Source organism: Gossypium arboreum, chromosome 3, assembly GCF_025698485.1.
Source record: "Gossypium arboreum isolate Shixiya-1 chromosome 3, ASM2569848v2, whole genome shotgun sequence".
In the NCBI taxonomy this organism is placed as follows: domain Eukaryota; kingdom Viridiplantae; phylum Streptophyta; class Magnoliopsida; order Malvales; family Malvaceae; genus Gossypium; species Gossypium arboreum.
Window position 1 is genome coordinate 76712141 of NC_069072.1, and position 21501 is coordinate 76733641.

The following is a 21501-nucleotide window of genomic DNA, read 5'->3' on the forward strand; positions in this document are numbered from 1 at the left end:
CGACCTTGTCCATTATAGGTGTGTTTGATCTTATTCGTTTGGCAACTCAGATCTAGTAAAATGGAAAGTGTAAGTGCGGTTGTTGCAAATAACTACATAGTATTGTTTTTGTTAAGAGGGGATGCTATGATTGACATTTTTAGGGCTCATAATTGGTTTTGAGTGAAGTCGAATTCTGTTCGCACCCTCATATCGTATCAAATCAATGTAAGTTTCCTTATTAAATTGACACTGGAAATTTGTTGGTGCAACACTGATTGGGCTGAACCCTTAGGAGGGTATTTCAAGGCTGGTTTAATAGTATTTTAACGTGTTAAATATTGTAATTTGGTTTTAGGCATGTTTAAGGTTTAAAGGTGGAAGAGCGAGCTTTGTGGATTAATATTGCAAACTTGCTATTTTAACGTGTGGGTCCTAACTTTGTTTGACCGATTGTAAAATCTTAGTATAATATATAAATTGGTATTAAAAAATTGCTGGTTAGGCATGGCCGAATGGCCTAAATAGTGAATTGAAAGGTGCCGAGCAAGTTACGCTACAAGCCTTTTTGAGTTTTTATGGATGCAAAGTCAACATGTCAGACTGATTGACTGCACGCTTGATATTTTTATGCTCTATCATTACATGATATGGATTATTAATCTTTGACTGAGTGCCTATATAGCATGCAAATTGATAAGTGCTAAAAGTAACATGTTTTAATCTCATTCTTAATGCCTTTTTAGGTGATTATTTGATGTTAATGATAAATTTTATGCTTCTAATCTTTTAAATTCATGTTTCTATACTTAAGAGAGAAATTGGGAGTAAAAGGCATAAAAAATGAGCAAAAACTGGAAAAATGGAGAAAGCTACTCTAAGATCCCAAATTATGGCCTAGTTGGAATAGTAGTTTCGGGACCATAAATTCGACATTAAAATAATTATTTTATGATCATTCTGAGGTTTAGGATATGAAAATAAGCATGTGTTAAAGTTTCATAAAGAAATTCTATGTGTAAGGTGTCCAATTGGAAATTAAGGACCAAATTGAATAAATTGCAAAACTTGGGTTCTAAAAGCAATTAGTATGAAATTGCTATGGATTTTTAATTAGGGGTCCTTAAAGAAAATTTTCCCAATTTTTAAGTTTTTGGACAAAAAATGGGCATGCATGAAAAATTTTGGAAGTTTAGTAAGGAAAGGCATTTTGGTTATTTGGTAATAAACTAAATAAAAAGGAAAAAATCAAATTAAAATCAGCTCATATTCTTCTCCATGTTTCCAAAATTCTAAGGGTCTCCATAGCTAGGATTTTCAACATTTTCAAGCTCAATAGTAAGTGCTCCCTAGCCTCGTTTTTAATGTTCTTCGTATTTTTGAGATCCTCGTAACACGCTCTTTCTATTTCTACCCATATTTCAAGCTAGGGTTGTAACAGCCCGATTTTGGGGCTAGTCAAAATAGTGATTTTGGAACCACTAAGCCAAGGTCGAGGAAATTATTTTAAATATCATTTTATGTGTTGTAGCATGATTAGATAAGAGCATGAAAATTTTGGTGAACTAATTTTAGCGATTGCTTGCCTAATTGTGAAAAAGGACTAAATAGCTTAAAGTGCAAAAGTCCTATTTTGTTAGATAAGAGTGTCAATTAGCTAAAGAACCTAAATTGGGGGCCTTAAAGAGCAATTAAACCCTTAGAGAATAGGGTGGCCGGCCATAAGGGGGACAAATTGATGGGAAAGTCAAAATTAGGTGGTGTTTTGGTCACCAATTTTGACTAGTTTTAAATAAAATAAAACAAAAAGGGCTTCATCTTTTTATTTCTTCTTCTTCAACCGATTTTCATCTTCAAAATGGGTTTTAAGAGCTCAAAATATCAGCTATTAACATCTCTTACAAGTAAATCATTTATAAGGTTATTCTTGATGATTTTTGTATTTTTGGACTCCTTGTAACATAAGCTTTCTATGATGAGGATTATTTTGCAAAATGGTTGAGAGATTAGGGTTTTACCATGAAAGCATATGTGTAGTTTTCTAAAATTTTATGGAAGAATATGAATATTAGATGTGTAATAAACAACTTTTATGAAGGGATTTTTCATGAAAACCCTAATAGGGACTATTTTGCATAAGTTGGAAATCTATTGGTAAATGTCAGAAATAATGGAAATTTTGGATTGCTTCTAGTATAAAAAGTAATCAGCTAGGCTTATAATATGAATAAATTCGATAAAAATTGATTTTCGAGCATAGGGGTAAAATGATTATTTTGTGAAAGTTTAGGGACAAAATAGTTATTTTACCCAATTATGAACTTTCATGCGTCTAAATTGATATGCTGATGAAATAAATGAATTTTATGAATTTAGATAAAGAGAAACGTGATTCGATTCTTGATCGAGGTAAGAACAAAGTTTACGAGGATTAAGCTCGTCTTCATCATTTTGAATCGAGGTAAGTACATATGTAAATAATGTGTTATTGAAGCTTACTTTAGTATCTTTTAATAATATACATGTGTAATTAGCTTATTTTTATTATGTATCTAGATTCTAATTGTTGCCATGAATGTTTAAATAACATGTTATGCGAGTAAATTACAATGTGAGCAAATACGATGCTATTCGATTAGATATGAAGCCCAGTTGAGCCTTAGACATAGCATAGGATACAAAGGGGCATGTTATGAAAATTATGTGGTTTGAACTAATGAGTTGAGTCTGAGTTCATGAGATAAATGCTATAGGTAACGTCGGTCTAGGTACTGACTTTGTGTATAGACCCGTGAGTGGCTCAATAAGCATACGTTACATGATAGCTATGGGGTCCGAGTCTTGACTTGATAAAAAGACCCATGAATAGCTCAAATGTGAGCGTTTCATAGCATGAGGTAGCCCTGATTTCTTATATGGCATTTAGACGCAAATTCCACGCATATCCATATGTATTTTGAGAGTTCAACGGGTAACCCGAAGATTTAGTTGGAGAATACTTTGATGAGGTATGTATGTCGAACTCATGGTTAGGACCTGAGTAAAGAACTAGGTGTATTAAGTATACATGAATGAAAAGAAGAGTAAGATAGAGACTGATCGCGATTTTCATGACAGGTAAGTTTTAAATATTTATAAATAATCATTCTTGAAACTAACTATTATCGCGATGCAGACAAGTGTACCTATCGAACAGTAGTATAGTTTTAGCAAGACCGGATTGTCAAACCTAAAGGAACTAAAAGTACTAGTATTGACTGTCTTTTTATTATCTAGCCGAAGAATAAGGGGGTTTTCTTTTAACTAACTAATTAACTAATCTAAGAATTCACAGAGAATGGAATTGGGGGATTACTTTTGGAAAACGATTGAATTAAGACAATACCTAAGGAAAAATCCACCTAGACTGTACTTGTTATTCTGGCTCCGAATCGGATGATTTATTCATTTAAATTGTTCCGTAGAGATCCCTAAGTTATGTTATTATCCCTATTCAAGACTAATAACGTCTAATCCCTAGATTGAATAATTGAGACTTTTCTCTAATTAACACTCTAGGGTTGCATTAACTCGATCTATGGATCCCCTTCTTAGGTTTCACCCTAATCCGGCAAAATCTTGTCACCCTATGCCTAGGCGCGCAAACAACTCCGCTTAATTATGACAAATGCACTCTTAGATAGGGTCTATTCCTCCTCTGAATAAGAGCTTATCTTGAATCAGTATCTTGGGATATCAAAACAAGAATTAAGAACACATAATTAAGAACAAGTTAAATATTTATCGTACAATTCAGAAAATAATAATAAAATTCGTCTTAGGTTTCATTCCCCTTATGTATTTAAGGGATTTAGTTCATAACTAAAAATGAAAACATCTCAAAAGAATAACGAATACAAAACATAAAGAAAACCCAAAACTCCTGAACAGAAATTGAGGGGAGATCTTCAGTCTTGATGGTGACTTCGGCTTTTGAGATGGATCAATCGGCTTCCTTCGAGTAATTCCTTCTTTCCTCTCTGTATAGGCTTTAGAATGCTTAAAACCCCTCAAAATTAGCCTTTTCTGAATTGGACTCAACTTGGGCACGGCAGGGACACGCCCGTGTGAATCGTGCTTCGAATCTGCCAAATTGACATGGCCGTGTGGTCTACCCGTGTAAGGAAGTCCAGACAGTGTTGATTTTGTTGGTCCGTTTCTCGTTCTTTTCACTCTCCTATGCTCTCTTAAGTATAAAACATGAAATTAAAGCATTAGGAGCATCGAATTCACCAATTCTAAGGGAAAATCATCCATAAAATGCGTTAAGCTTGGGGTAAAAATATGTATATATTACGGTTTATCAAATACCCCTACACTTAAGCATTTGCTTGTCCTCAAGCAAAATTCTCAACTCATAATCAAAATAAATTCTTCTCAACCTATAATTTCTATTGATAATATCTCAAAATAATCCATAGGTAATCATACATTGAAAATTCAACTGAAAGAACATCAAAGTTTTAAACATTCCAAGTTGAGTATTTAATCATGCAAAACTTTAGGCATCTCTCCTTATCTAAGTGGTTACCTCGATTCAAAATCTCACGGAGTTTAACATCCTCACTAAAGATTCACTCAAATCACTCAAAGTGTTTAAGGATAATGTAAGTAGCACTTATCAATCACTATGAAAAGTTATTACCATAGGCTTGTATGAAAATCACATCTCCACCACTATAATTTGAGATGATCCATCAATCAAAAGGTCTTTAGAGGGTTGTAACGTGGCTTTGGTTAGGGGGTATGGTCACAAGCTGAAAGAAACGGTTAGAATCGAGATTGAATTGAAAAATCACTTAACTAGAAAAAAAATTAATCATCACTTGTGTACAACAGAGCTTCTTCTCAGAATATGGAATTTAAATACTTAAGCTCAAAAATAAAAGATTACTACTAATGTGTATACACAGTTTTTTTTTTTAAGAACAAGTTAAATAACATAGACTAACTATTAAGAACAAGACATAGCTGAGTAACTATTTTAATTCAAATCTCGACAAAAATAGGGATCAAATTTAATTTAGGGGATTTCAACAATAATGGGATAAGGGTTAATATTACAGGTAATACAGAAAAAAAGGGTTGTTAGGCTCAAAGGGGTTCACTAGGGGTTAATTTTGGAGGTAGGCTTTTCATGGCATGAGTGGGTTAATCCTAAGTGCCTTAATCATTTTGACATATCAAATCAAATGGTGTGGTCTTGACATCCATAATCAAGCAAGTTCTAGAATAACAGTTCAATACTGACGCACTCAAAGCAATAATAAAAGTGAGTATGAAAGAATTAATAGATGCTCAAAAGGCTAAAAAATCTCACAAAAATTTTGGCTTTTTGATGTTTAAAACTTGTGAATTCCAACTCAAAGTAATAGCTAAACTTTGGGGAAACAACCTAAATTTTTAAATTCTTAAAAATCAACTTATCATGCTTAATTCTCTAATGTCTTGAAGTTTAAACAATCAATGCATAAATTCCCATGTTTTAATTCAAGATATATCAATCAAAATCATAAATCAATCAAAATTTATCCTAAATATGATATGAGAGCTTTTCAAGAGAACAAGGCAGTCATTCAGGGATTTTTCTGATAATGAAATGAATATCCCCCCACACTTAAGATGTACATTGTCCTCAATGTAAAAAGATAGATATTTTGACAAATGTAAGTGTAAGTTCATAAGATAAGGAGAAAAGTGAAACTTCCTGAGTTAAAAATGGATGAAATTCCTGGATTAGCGAGAGCGAGTTGTTGGAAATAAAGCTAGAGGAAAAACATGATTCTGAAGGAAAAAAGGAGAATTGGGGGAATAATTTGATATTAATCATAAAGATAAGCCGTGTTTAAAAACAAAAGAATCTTCAAAAATTAATAAAAGAAAAATAAAATAAGATAGATAATCTAATTTTTCAAGTGGCACGGCCGGTTCGCACGGCCGTGTGGATCGTGTCCCGCCCGTGTTTGTCGCAAAGTGAGATGTCGTCACACAGCCTTCGGGCATGCCCGTGTGTCTAGGCCGTGTGGCTACATAATCATGTTACACGACCGTGTGTGATATGGTTCGCTTCTCCCACGGTCGTACAGCTCTGCGCATGCCTGTGTTATTTTGACAGTGTTGTCCACGGGTGATAGATGCGGGCGTCTTGCACGCCCGTGTTCATTTGGCAGATTTGACCATGGCTAGGCCCATGGCCACTTATCGCATCCCGTGTTGGGAAAGATAACTTTTTCCCTATTTTCGCACGGCCCTAAGCACGCCTGTGTGCTTGGCCGTGTCTGTGTGGTAAACCTGTATTCAAGAGTTCCGTTAGTAAGTTAGGTGTCAAACACTAATATTGAAAGAAGTTAATACAGTTAGTGCTCGGGTTGCCTCCCGAGAAGCGCTTATTTATAGTCTAAGCTCGACTTACCTCTCCATTGAATGGTCATGGTGGTTCGAGGAGTTTATACTCATCATTCCTGCTATCATTCTTATCAAAATAAGGTTTCAGACGGGTGTTGTTTACCTTAAAAGTGCCGAACTTAGGATGACTTACCTTGACTGTACCGAATGGGAAAATGCTAAGTACCGTAAGAGGGATTTCTTCATTTGGTTTGGTAGTGACAATGTGAGGATCTGCAGCATCTAATAATACTTTATCTCCAACTTTAAGTTGATTTGGAAAGGTATTGAGCTCGTTCTGGCATAGGTTTGGTTTATCATGTGTTCTCAGTTTATGCATCCGCCATTCATCTAGCTCTTCGATTTGTAGCCTTCGATCTTCATGAATAGGTCCTCTACTATTGCTTGAGAATGGCTCATGTTCTTCCTTCAGACTCATTTCCTGCACAGTAGGTTGCACCGTATTGTCATTTTTAGTAGAATGGTTTAGACAATCACCTTCAATTTCCGATGTGTTGCCAGAATTGCGAGCTTGAAGGGTGATTGTTTCGTCTTCCACACGGAGTGTGAGCTCACCTGTGCCAACATCAATAATCGTTTTAGCAGTTGTTAAAAAGAGCCATCCTAAAATCAAAGGAGTGTTGCTATCCTCCTCTATGTCTAGAAAAATGAAGTCAATGGGAAATATAAATTTATTGATTTTAACTAGCGCATCTTCAATAATACCCCTAGGAAATCTTATTGTTTTATCTGCTAATTAAATGCTCATCCTAGTCTGTTTGGGTTTCTCAAGACCTAATTATTTAAACATTTTGTAAGGCATGAAGTTAATACTAGCCCCTAAATCAGCTAATGCATTATTAACATCTAAGCTACCAATTAAGCAAGGAATCATAAAAATCCCTGGATCTTTTAGTTTGTTGGGTAGTTTATTCTGTAGAATAGCTGAGCAAACTGCGTTTAGCTCCACATGCAACGCCTCGCCCAGCTTCTGCTTATTTGCTAAAAGCTCCTTTAAAAATTTCATTGCGTTTGGCATTTGTGATAGAGCTTCAATAAACGGTAAGTTAATATGTAATTTTTTTAAGAGTTTAAGGAATTTACCAAATTGTTCATTTGAGTGGTCTTTCCTTATCGCGTTAGGGTATGACACACAAGTTTATAATCGACATTCACTGATTTGTTTTTATTATGACCTACCTCGCCTTGATCTCTGCTCACCATAGTTTCTTGCCTCGGTTCTGGCTCAGGCTCAATGAATCCTTCTTCATCTTGAACATTAATCACGTTGAGTTGTTCCCTTGTGTTGGGTTTAGTATTACTTGGCAAGCTACCTTGTGATCGTTCAGAGATTAGTTTGGAAAGCTGGCCTATTTGAGTTTTTAGCCCTTGGATCGACGCTTGTTGATTTTTAAGTGCTGTCTCGGTGTTTTGGAAATGGGTTTCTAACACCGAGATAAATTTAGACAGCATCTCTTCAAGGTTCAGTTTCTTTTCCTGTTGATAGGGCGGTTGTTGAAAACCCGGAGGATGTTGTGGTCTTTGATTTCCTTGACCGCCTCACGAGAAATTGGGATGGTTCCTCCAACCTGCATTATAAGTGTCACTATATGGGTTATTTTGGGATCTAGAGTTATTGTTACCCATATATTGGACTTGTTCCTCCTCGATGCTAGGGTTGAAGGGTTGATACTCTGTGCATGCTCCTCCTCCATTCGTCTCGCACCTTATTACTTGATGTACCTGAGTAGAACCAAGTAAACCATCAATCTTTCTATTTAGAAGTTCTACCTGGTTTGACAGTATAGTAACCGAATCGACGTTATAAATGGCTGTTGTTTTAGTTGGCTTAGTCCTCATGACTTGCCACTGATAGTTATTCAGTGACATCTCTTCAATAAACTCATAAGCATTTTCAGGTGTTTTATTATTTATGGTTCCGCCAGCAGCTGCGTCAACCATTTGTTGAGTCGAAGGATTCAGGCCATTATGGAATGTTTGAACCTATAGCTAAAGCGGTAACCCATGATGAGGGCACCTTCTTAGTAAGTCCTTATATCTCTCCCATGCATCGTAAAGAGTTTCTAAGTCCATCTGCACAAACGAAGAGATATCATTATGTAATTTGGCCATTTTAGCCGGCGGAAAATATTTTAATAGAAATTTTTCAGTCATTTGTTCCCAAGTAGTGATTGACCCTCGTGGTAACGAGTTCAACCACTGTTTAGCTTTGTTTCTCAATGAAAAAGGGAATAACTGATGAAAATGGCATCGTCAGAAATGCCATTAATTTTAAATGTATCGCAGAATTACAGGAAATTTGCCAAGTGAGTGTTCAAATCCTCATCTTGCAAACTATCAAACTGAACAAATTGCTGTATCATCTAAATAGTGTTAGGTTTTAGTTCAAAATTATTTGCAGCAATAGCAGGCCTAACTATACTTGACTCAGTTCCTCTTAAAGTAGGTTTAGCATAATCATACATAGTACGAGGAGTAGGATTTTGATTTGCTAGTTCAACGTGTATCGCAGGAGGTAGCTGATTTTCTTGGTTTTCAGCCATCTCTTCGGTTGGGGGTTGAGTATCATCCTCTTGCTCGTTCTCTGTGTATCTTAAGCTTCGCCTTATTTCTCTTTGGTTTCTGCGAACTGTGCGATCGATTTCTTCTTCAAAAAGTAGTGGTCCTGACGGGTTTCTTCTAGTCATAAACTATAAAAACCTGCCAAGAGAAAGAGAAAGTAAATTAATAAATAATAATAAAATTAAAATAAAATTAACTTGCAAGAAAAATAAATGGCTAAAGTAATAAAAATTGAGTGTTCCTAATATCTTAGTTCCCCGGCAATGGCGCCAAAAACTTGATTGCGATTTTTGTGACAGGTAAGTTTTAAATATTTATAATTAATCATTCTTGAAACTAACTATTATCGTGATGCAGGCAAGTGTACCTATCGAACAGTAGTATAGTTTTAGCAAGATCGGATTGTCGAACCCAAAGGAATTAAAAGTACTAGTAATGACTATCTTTTTATTATCTAACCTAAGAATAAGGGGGTTTTGTTTTAACTAACTAATTAACTAATCTAAGAATTCACAGAGAATGGAATTGGGGGATTACTTTTGGAAAATGATTGAATTAATACAATACCTAAGGAAAAATCCACCTAGACTGTACTTGTTATTCTGGCTCCGAATCAGACTATTTATTCATTTAACTTGTTCTGTAGAGATCTCTAAGTTATGTTATTATCCCTATTCAAGACTAATAACGTCTAATCCCTAGATTGAATAATTGAGACTTTTCTCCAATTAACACTCTAGGGTTGCATTAACTCGATCTATGGATCCCCTTAATAGGTTTCACCCTAATCCGGCAAAATCTTGTCACCTTATGTCTAGGTGCGCAAACAACTCCGCTTAATTATGACAAATGTACTCTTAGACAAGGTCTATTCCTCCTCTGAATAAGATCTTATCTTGAATCAGTATCATGAGATATCAAAACAAGAATTAAGAACACATAATTAAGAACAAGTTAAATATTTATCATACAATTCAGAAAATAATAACAAGATTCGTCTTAGGTTTCATTCCCCTTAGGTATTTAGGGGATTTAGTTCATAACTAAAAAGGAAAACATCTCAAAAGAATAACGAATGCAAAACATAAAGAAAACCCAAAACTCCTGAAGGGAAATTGAGGGGAGATCTTTAGTCTTGATAGTGACTCTGGCTTCTAAGATAGATCAATCGGCTTCCTTCGAGTAATTCCTTCCTTCCTCACCGTGCCCCTTTTTTCTCTTCCTTTAAGGCGTATTTATAGGCTTTAGAATGCCTAAAAACCCTCAAAATTAGCCATTTCTGAATTGGACTCAACTTGGGCTCAGGAGGGACACGCCCGTGTGAATCGTGCTTCGAATCTGTCAAATTGACATGGCTGTGTGGTCTACCCGTGTGAGGATGTCCAGGCCGTGTTGATTTTGTACTTTGGCCCATTTTCTCCATTTTTGGCCCGTTTCTCATTCCTTTCGCTCTCCTAAGTATAAAACATAAAATTAATGCATTAGGAGCATCAAATTCACCAATTCTAAGGGAAAATCATCCATAAAATGCGTTAAGCATGGGGTAAAAATATGTATATATTATGGTTTATCAGAGACGTTAAGTGATTTATATCTTTTAAGCATGACAAGCTACCGTTGGATGAATATGATTTTCTTATAATTACACTTTATTTGCATATATGTACTTACTAAGCTCCCACGCTTACCCTCCTTTCTTTTCTTTCCTTATAGTGCCACCAATCTAGCATCGGGGATCCAGTGACATCAAAAGCTTCGATCACACTATCACTCAAGACTTTGGTATAGCTAGTTTCATTGTTTTGTTTTCTGGCATGTTTAGGGACTCGAGCATTGTTTAGTGTTTTGTTAGTTAGCCATAATGTGTTGGCTCATATGATGAATATGATACTCATTTTGTATATGACCATGAATGATGGTCAATACTCATTTTGATTTATAAATAGAAGATGATATTTTCATGGATGAGTAAATTACATAAATGAAATGTAGTCCATTGTGGTTATTTTAGCTATGTAATGTGCCCTTATGTTAGTATAGAGTAATTTTTGTACAGGTTACATAAGTAAAGATGACAAAAAGGCTTGGTAAATAGCCTTATTTTGTCCATAAGGGTAGGTACACCGGCGTGTGTCTAGGCCGTGTGTGACACACAGTTCACCATATGGGTGTGTGATATGGCCGTGTGACCCCTGCAATTAAGAATTGTAAGTCAGTATGCATGGTAGTAAATACATGGGCAGAGACACGACTGTGTGTCTCAACCGTGTGAAGGGTACGGCCTAGCACATGGGGGAGTGCCTTGGCCGTGTGGCCCTCAAGGATTGCTGACGTCAGAAATAGAATGTCCAAGTTTTTGCACACGTTCTAGGAAATGGGCGTGCCATGGCCGTGTGAAGGACACAAGCCAGAGACATGGGCATGTTCTAGGCCGTGTGAAAACCCCTGTAGGTGTGCATTTAGAATTAATTCCACACGGGTATAGGACACGGGCGTGTCCCCGTATTGCTTAGGCCGTGTGAGCCACACGGGCCAATAGCACGACATGTTGAAATGTCACACGAGTGTGTTGCCCCTTCCACACGGGTGTGTGCCCCTGTGTTAAGAGTTTCTTTTAGAGTTCTTTAAAGGACTCAGATTGCTTCCGAATGGGTTCCGATGGATGTTTTGGGCCTAGTAGGCTCTTATTAAGGAGTTTAAAAATAAAATTGAAAAAGTTTTAATTTGACAATGTTTTGGTGTTATGAAAATATCTATATGCATAAGTTTAAGTTAGGTAATGCACGGTTGTGGGGTGTTACATTTAGTGGTATCAGAGCTACAGTTTAGTCAGTTCTCGGACTAACGTAGCGTGTGTACGAGTCTAGCTATACATGACATAAATAAATTGTGATAATGTGACGACTCCTGATTTTTTAAATTGTGTCTTCATGTAGTAATGGATCCCGGTCAAACTATGTTGGATGATGTAGAAAGTAATACGCTGGCCCCTTCCTTCGCCAAAGGGGTGGTGCCATCCGATAATCGACCTCCCACGATTAGTTAGGGAGGAGGAGAAGGGGCTCGAGAGGCCCTTCTCTACATGATGAATGAGTGGTACACGGAGTTCGTCCGAGCGAACTCGAGTGCTCAACCTTCTCCACCCCCACCTATCCCTCAACCTATCCCCATAGTACCCCAGGGTATAGAACTTGAGAGGCAAAATAGACCTCCAGTGGATAAGATTCGGAAGCATGGAGCCAAGGAGTTTTGTGCTAATAAAGATGATGACCCTGAAAGGGCAGAATTCTAGCTTGAAAATACCATCAGGGTATTCGATGAATTATCTTGCACTTCCAAAGAATGCTTGAAGTGTGCCATATCCTTATTGAGGGACTCTGCATACTACTGGTGGAAGACGTTAGTTTCAGTGGTGCCTCAAGAAAGGGTAACATGGGAATTCTTCCAAGAGGAATTCCGAAAGAAATACATCAGTGAAAGATTTATGGATCAAAAGCGTAAGGAATTCCTTGACTTGAAACAAGGCTGCATGACGGTCACTGAATATGAAAGAGAGTTTGTCTGACTTAGTAAGTACGCTTGGAAGTGTGTATCCTCCGAGGCCAAGATATGTAGAAGGTTCGAAGACGAACTTAATGAGGACATTAGACTATCAGTGGGTGTCCTTGTGTTGAAAGAGTTCGTAGTACTCGTTGATCGGGCTTGTAAAGCCGAGGAATTAATCAAGGTAAAGAAGAAAACTGAAGTAGAAACTAGAGATGTAAGGAAGAGACATGCGAGCAAGTCATTTCCATCACAGTTTAAGAAATCCAGAGATGCCTACTCTTGTTCTCATGCATCGTTGGACATTCGTACCAAGATCGTAGGAAACAAGATTCAGATTTTAAGTCTCAGGCTACATCAGTGGATAGCGTGGGCAATGTCAAATCTTCCAAACCAGAATGCCAGCATTGTGGTCGAAATCATTTCGGCTAGTGTAGAATGAATGATGGATCCTATTTTCGATGTAGTTCCCAAGACCACTTTATTAAAGATTGCCCCAAAATGATTGACAAAGAGAAATTTTAGAGTACAAGGCCAAGTGGCATGATCTTTAAAGGAAGACGTCAGAAGAATTTTAGAGTTGGGGCTTGTTGCAAGAATGTGACGAAAGACACTACCGTAAGGTCTGAAGCTAGAGCTCCGGCTAGAACCTTTGCCATACGTGTACGTGAAGATGCATCCTCTCATGATGTGATCACCGGTACATTCTTTCTCTATGATAATACTGTTATTGCTTTGATTGACCCTAGTTCTACTTATTCGTATGTGTGCATGAAGTTTGTGTCTAGCACGAATATGCCTGTTGAGTCTACGAAATTTATGATTAAAATGTCAAACCCATTAGGCAAACATGTGATAGTCGATAAAGTATGTAAGAAATGTCTTTTAGTAGTTAAAGGTCATTGTTTTCCGGCCGATTTGATGCTATTACCATTCGATGAGTTTGATGTCATATTGGGTATGGACTAGTTGACATTCCATGATACTATAGTAATGTAACACCCCGTACTCGAGACCGTTGCCGGAGTCGAACACGAAGTGCTAACCGACTTAATTCATTTACTCTCACATTCAATTAAAATTTTCCAGACGATCGCTAACTCGTCACTTGTCACCTTAAAAATCATAACCTGAGTTCCACAACTCAAAAATCAGATTCATAATTTTTCCCCGAAACTAGACTCATATATCCATCTACATATTTTTTTCTAGAATTTTTGGTAGGGCCAATTAGTATAGTTTATTAGTTAAAGTCTCCCCTATTACAGGGTGTGACTACACTGACCTTCATGCATTACGATTTGGATATCTCCCTGTACAGGGCTTCAATACTGATTCCGTTTGTTTCTATAGAAACTAGACTCAAAAAAGAATCTATACATATATGGAATAACTTCTAAATGTCTCTGGTTAATTTATAATGAATTTCCAAATTCAGATCAGGGAATCCAGAAACTGTTCTGGCCCTGTCTCACGAAAACTTTAACATCTCATAATATAATGCTCATATGAATGTTTCGTTACTTTCCTATGAAAATAGATTCATCAAGGTTCGATTACATAATTTATTCGCTATTTAATTCCGTTTCTAATATTTTTAGAGATTTTTCACATCCACATCACTGCTGCTACCAGCATCTATTTTTAAGGTAAACTTTACCTATTTCATGATCCTCCATGGATCAACTAGAGTTTGTCATACATATACCAAAAGTGATCATGAATAACCATTCCCATGACTAACCGTTACCAACATTTCCATACCTCTCGACGGACGACATTCAAAACGATGATAATGCTATGATCAAAGTATACTTATGCCATTTTTGCATGGCTATCCAAATTTACACAAAACCGAAAGGTACATGACCTACAACAAAAGGGTAGTCCTATACATTAACCAAAATATCCTCTCACTACTAGTCTATTCTATACATGCCATAAGATATTCCAAAACATAGCAGTACCAAACAAAGGATAGTGATAATGTGACTAGTTGTCGACGATCCCCGAGCTCAGTAGCTTCCAAATGAGATCTATAAAACAGAGGAAACAAAGTACACGGAGTAAGCATTACAATGCTTAGTAAGTTTTAAGCAGTGTCAACAGATAACAATCAAATTATAACATAGTTGTTCAGTATTTTATTTCACTCTTCCTTCTGCATACCATCCCCTTTTCCTAATATGCACGTCTCATCATATATAGTAGGCGATAAATTCTCACTTGATGGTGACCTCTTTTGATCATAGGTACATTACATATTTTTTTACCTGACTTTCCACATTGACCAAATGCACAATAATCATAGAACAGTCTTATTGCTTTACTCACATGTGCATCACATAACGACCTTGTGATTTAGTCTAAATCAAACTTAAATATAATCTCAAAATACATACCTGACCAACTTAACGCATTAAACGTATTTATTACTAATTGTTACTGTGAAGTCGCATAATCTTACGCTTTACTTGAATCTTCAGCAAAACCTTTAGTTCGGGCTTACCGGACAAAATCTCCACACGTAGTCATCGGGTCATTAGAGCTCGGATATAGTACGAGCACGGCCTCTGGTCATTAATCGCTGATAATATTCTCGATAAAGCCCCGGGGTTTTAACCCGGATATAGTACTGACACAAATGCCCTTCGGGACTTATCACATTTATACACTTTCGCATTCATCACTTCGACCATTAGGCCTTATCACATATATATACACTTTCGCATTCATCACTTCGGCCATTAGGCCTTATCACATATATATACACTTTCGCATTCATCACATCGGCCATTAGGCCTTATCACATATATACACACTTTCGCATTCATCACATCGGCCATTAGGCCTTATCACATATATACACTTTCACATTCATCACATCGGCCATTAGGCCTTATCACACACGTATACGGTTTCACATTCATCACATCGGCCATTAGGCCTTATCACATACGTATACGCTTTCACATTCATCACATCGGCCATTAGGCCTTATCTCATATATATACACATTCACATTCATCGCGTAAAATCTTAAATCAAAATATAAATTTTCATGTATTCACATCACAATTATTCTAATATACTTCACATACCACATATACTATCATGTACAGACTTGGTCTTGGCCGAATCTACATCAATCATTTTCCAATGAATAATTCAATTTCACGCCATACTATCATTTCATATTCGAATACTCATAAACTTACAATTTCACAAATTTTAATATCAAAGATCCATCTAACACTCATATATCATTTTACAATATCACAAATTAGAATTCAAGTATGGGTTTAATCAATAGCTTATGAGCAACTAAAACAAGTTTTATCCGTGTTTACAACAAAATCACATATTCACTACGAGCTGTTTTTCCTGAGCAATGGTCACTAAATTATTTATAACCGGAGCTACAAGGCTCCAAATCACTTGCCGTTAATTTTCCCTGAATATAAACTCGTATATCTTCCATCCATAAATTTTTCAGAATTTTAGGTTTGGCCAATCAATACCAGATTTTTCTTAAAGTTTCCCCTATTTCACTATTTGACTAACCTGACCAGTCTTCACTACGCATCAAAATTCTCATTGTACAGAATTCAAAGTATGTTCTATTTGATTTCATTTGAAACTAGACTCATTAAGGAGTCTAAGCATATAAATTTTATCTTGTAACCATTTTTGTACAAATTATAGTGATTTTCTTAAATCACATTACTGCTGCTGTCCAAGCAAATTATTACAATTTGCTCTTAAATTTCCAAGTCCAAACACTTATGAACTTACCATTTGAGTTTAAGACATATCATGGCCACATCATATCTTATTAAATCAACTCATTATGTCCTATTATGGTTGAATTTACTCAACGTTTAATCGCTTAAAACTTACCTCGGAAGTGGTCGACGACTAGATATCCACGGCTATTCGTTTACTTCCTCTTTTCCCCTATCCGACTTTGATCCTCTTTGCTCTTAAGCTTAATCCCCTTTTCCACTACAGCCTTCTCCCACCTTTTTAGCCTTCTACTTGAAAATTTCAACTTATAAGCAAACAAATTTCATGGTTTTCCACTACATGCAGCCGGCCTCTCCTCTCTAGCTTCCTTTGCAAGAGACAAGGAAGCAAGATAGAAAATAAAAGTTGAAGTCTTTCTTTCTTCCATTCACGGCAATGGAGGGGGGGGGGAGACAACTTTGGTTTCTCCTCCTACTCCCTTCTTTTTTTATTATTCTTCCTACACATTTTAGCATAAAATGTCTATAATATGTCTTACCCCATAGCATGGCCGGCCACCATCTAGATTTTTGCCTAATTTGACATGCAAACCCTTCTTTTATACAACATGCATTAATAGGTCCTTATAGATTAACCTATCGCATTCCAAAAGTGTCACACATAAGTCCTATTACTAAATTCACATGCAATCGACTAAATCGAAGCTTAAAACTTTCACACATTCATATTCACATATTTTAGACAATAGATATCATATTCAAATAATTTGGTGACTCGGTTTAGCGGTCCCGAAACCGCTTTCCGACTAGGGTCACTTTAGGGGTGTCACAACTTCCCCCCCCTTTAAGGATTTTCGTCCTCGAAAATTTCCACCGATGCATAGTTGAGGATAACGTCCTCTTATTGAATTATATTCATATAAACATTAGCTCATTGATAGCAATTGTAATTCATTATTGATTTCGCATCGATCTAAAAAAAAAATCATTTTCTTATCTTAAAACAATTACATGAACATTTCTACAAGTATGCACATATATCTCATTCTCTTGATTTCATAAGCAATAATCACTTAATTTAATTCACAAATGCATTTCAAACACATATTAAGCACATATTAATATGTATAATTCACATCATCATCCCACATATTTGTAACCCACATTTTCATTCATGTATAAGCTGTAACCTGACCGAAAGTACACACATACTCAAACACCCCAATAAATATCCTTTATAACTCCATCGTATCTCAATATTCAACTTAACTTATTTCCAATAGAAAATTCAACTTCCACACACCTGAACATTTAATTCATTCAGCACAAATTCTTACAGACTTTCAAATGTCGAACTTAATCGAAATAATTTCTTGAATATGATTAACAAAAAAAAATAGGGGTCATTTAGCAATAGCACATATGACTTCATATTCCAAGCATTCCATAGACTAAATCCGTAACACATTTATAACTTGAATTCATTTCTTAACAACATATCCACCATCTTTTTACTTTCATCTGATTTTCTCATACCTTCCGTACATACCTGTATCACTTATTCTGATCTTACTTAATTTATCATCTTAAATATACCGTTGAATCATTCAAATCATTACGGATACTCATTAAGCACATATAGCTTTTACAATGCCATATCCTAGATATGGTCTTACATATTCTCACATATCGAGCCGATGCCATGTCCCGAGATGGTCTTACACACTATCTCAAATCAATGCCTTCGTCCCAGCGAGGTCTTACATGAATTCCACTTCACACACTTAGTGCCCATCGACCGATCTCGCACTCATAGTGCTCGTTTAAAGGAATTCGCACACACAAAGTGCCTCTAATCATTCACACCCATAGTGCTCTTATTCATTCGTTATTACACATTGAAATGACTTAACCAAGTCGATAAACATCATGTATGTACACTTTTAAACATATCATCTCATTTAAATTTGAATTCGTATAGTAATGAACACTTAAACTTTGCTCAAATTACCGGCACGAAGCCTACTAGGCACGAAGGCCCGAATACATGTCATGTAACGCCGCCACGCCCGAGACCGTCGTCGGAGTCGAGTATGAGGTGTTACTAAGCTTAATTTAACATATTTAGAACTTTGGATTATTTATTTCTACATTCGCACTTTTAAGCTACTTGCATCACAATCACAAGAAAAATCATATCTCGAAGTTACTGAAACTCAAAATCAAGATCCGTAAATTTTCCCTAAATCTAGACTCATATACCTATCTACTAATTTTTTTCTAGAATTTTTGGTTGGGCCAATTAGTACAGTTTATTAGTTAAAGTTACCCCTGTTTCAGGACTTGACTGGTCTGACCTCTGTTTACCACGAACCACAATCTTTTCTTTTCCTCGATTGAGGTCGATTCCACGTCTTTCTTGATCTAAAATAACACATTTAGCTAATTTAATACTCACATTATCAAATTAATCCTTAACTCAAATTTTGGCAAAATTACAATTTTACCCCTAAACTTTTGCATATTTACATTTTTGCCCCTAGGCTCGGGATTAAAATTTATTCCTTATTCTTATGTTTTACAACATGCTGATCACTTTTCTCTTCTATGGCAACATCAAATTCTCACTCTAACATGTACTTGTGACTATTAGGTATTTTTACCGATTAAGCCCTTTTACTCGTTTTTGCTTAAAACCGAGTAGTACAAGTTGTCTAACGTAATTAAAAACTTCATATTCTATCATAAAACATCAAAATACACAAATTTCACCTATGGGTATTTTTCCAAATATAAACCCAGGTTAAATTATTGCTAACATAAGCTTCATCGAGTTACCGGATCTCAAAAACGTAAAAATCATTAAAAGCGGGCTTGGAATCACTTACTATGGAGCTTGGAAGCTTGAAACAAACCCTAGCTATGGAGAACCCTTGAAATTTCGGTCTAATGAAGAAGATGGACAAAATTGGCTTTTAATTTTGTTTTTAATTCATTTTAATAACTAAATGACCAAAATACCCTTACTACTAAACTTTCCAAAATTCCTTCCATGTCCTAATTTTGTCCATGAACTTAAAATTGGTAAAATTTCTATTTAAGACCTCCTAATTAATATTTCAAAGTAATTTCATACTAAAAACTTCTAGAATGCAGGTTTTGCAACTTATTCGATTTAATCCCTACTTTCAATTTAAACACTTTAGGCATAGAATTTCATCATGAAATTTTCACACAATCATGCAATTATATCATAAACCTCAAAATAATTATAAAATAATTATTTCTATCTCGGATTTATGGTCACGAAACCACTATTCCGATTAGGCCCTAATTCGGGATATTACAACTCTCCCCTTTAAGGATTTTCGTCCTCGAAAATCTTACCCAGAAATGATGTGGGTATTGATTTCTAATAGTTTCTTGATTCCCATGTAGCTTCTTCTACTCCATGCCTTTGCCACAACACCTTCACAAGTGCAACATTTTATTCCTTAGTTGTTTGACCTCTCGAGCTAAAATCTTAATCGGTTCTTCTTCGTAGGTCATATCCGGTTGTAGTTCAATTTCTATCGGTGAAACTACATGTGAAGGATCTGAACGATCTTGACATAACATAGATACGTGGAACACATCATGAATCTTCTCTAATTCAGGTGGTAATGCTAACCGATATGCTACCGGTCCAACTTTTTCAATTACTTCATACGCCCAATAAAACGCGAACTTAATTTGCCCTTCCGTCCAAATCTAAGGACTTTCTTCCACGGAGACACCTTTAAAATACTTTATCACCAACTTGAAATTCAATGTCCTTTCGCTTTAGGTCCGCATAAGGTTTCGCTTATCTCAAGCGACTTTCAAACAATTTCAATTATCTTCACTTTTCTTGATTTCTTTTATTAGATCAACTCCATAAATCTGATTTTCCTTGAGTTCACCCAATACAATGGCGTTCGACACTTACGACCATATAATGCTTCATAAGGTGCCATTTTCAAGCTCGTCTGATAACTATTATTGTAAGCAAATTCCACCAACAGTAAGTATCTTTCCCAACTTCCTTGGATCTCTATCTGAAATAATCGACAATGGTATTCCGTGTAATCTAACAATTTCTCTAATATACAGTTCAGCCAACTTGTTAAGAGAATAATCCAGACGCATCGGATAAAATGAGCCGACTTAATTAATCATCAACTATTACCCAGATGGCATCTTTCTTTCCGGAGTCAATGGCAATCCTGAAACAAAATCCATAGTAATCCGATCCCATTTCCATTCAGAACCATAATAGGTGGGAGTAATCCTCAAGGTACTTGGTGTTCAACTTTCACCGTTGACAAATTAAGCATTTGGACACAAACTCGATATATCTCTTTTCATTCCATTCCACCAATACATTTTCTTCAAGTCATTATACATATTCGTACTACCCGGATGAATCGAGAAATAACCACTATGTGCTTCCTGTAGGATCTTTTGAATCAATTCCTCATTCTTCTGACACAAATCCGATCTTTAAACATTAAGCACCCATCGAACCAATTCAAATCGATCCCGTGTCGACTTCACACTCGCTTTTTTTGGCTAGCAAATCTTGATTATTTTTTGAGTTTCGAAATCTCTTGTAAAACATCGGTCTTGCTCTTAACTCGCTAGAATCGAACCGTCATCCGACATTTTCAATCGAGTGTTCATAACTCTCAAAGCAAACAACAACTTTCGCTCAAAGCATCAAGAACCACATTCGCTTTTCGGATGATAATCAATAACAAGCTCGTAATCTTTCAATAACTCTAACCATCTTCGCTGTCTTAAATTCAAGTCTTTTTGTGACATCAAGTACTTAAGACTTTTATGATCAGTATATACCTAGCACTTTTCACCATACAAATAATGTCGCCAAATTTTCAAAGCAAACACCACCGCAGCCAATTCCAAATCGTGAGTAGGATAATTCCTCTCATGGGGTTTTAACTGCCTCGAAGCATATGCCACCACTTTTTCTTCTTGCATGAGCACACATCCTAAACCATTTAGAGAAGCAACACTATACACCACAAATTCTTTACCTGATTCGGGTTGTATCAATACTGGTGCTTCAGTTAATAACTTTTTCAATTCTTCGAAACTCTGTTGACATTCTTCCGTCCATTCAAATTTAACATCCTTTCAGAGTAGTCTAGTCATAGGAGCCGCAATTATAGAAAATCCATTTACAAAC

The 21501-nt window shown here is 36.1% G+C and overlaps 1 non-coding gene across 1 annotated transcript; it reads left to right on the forward strand.

The window, feature by feature from the left end:
* The first annotated feature begins 8422 nt into the window (after nt 1–8422).
* Nucleotides 8423–8528, forward strand: LOC128291124 (small nucleolar RNA R71). Its single transcript, XR_008280900.1, has one exon. It is a non-coding gene; the product is annotated as a small nucleolar RNA R71 (small nucleolar RNA).
* Nucleotides 8529–21501: the final 12973 nt, after the last annotated feature.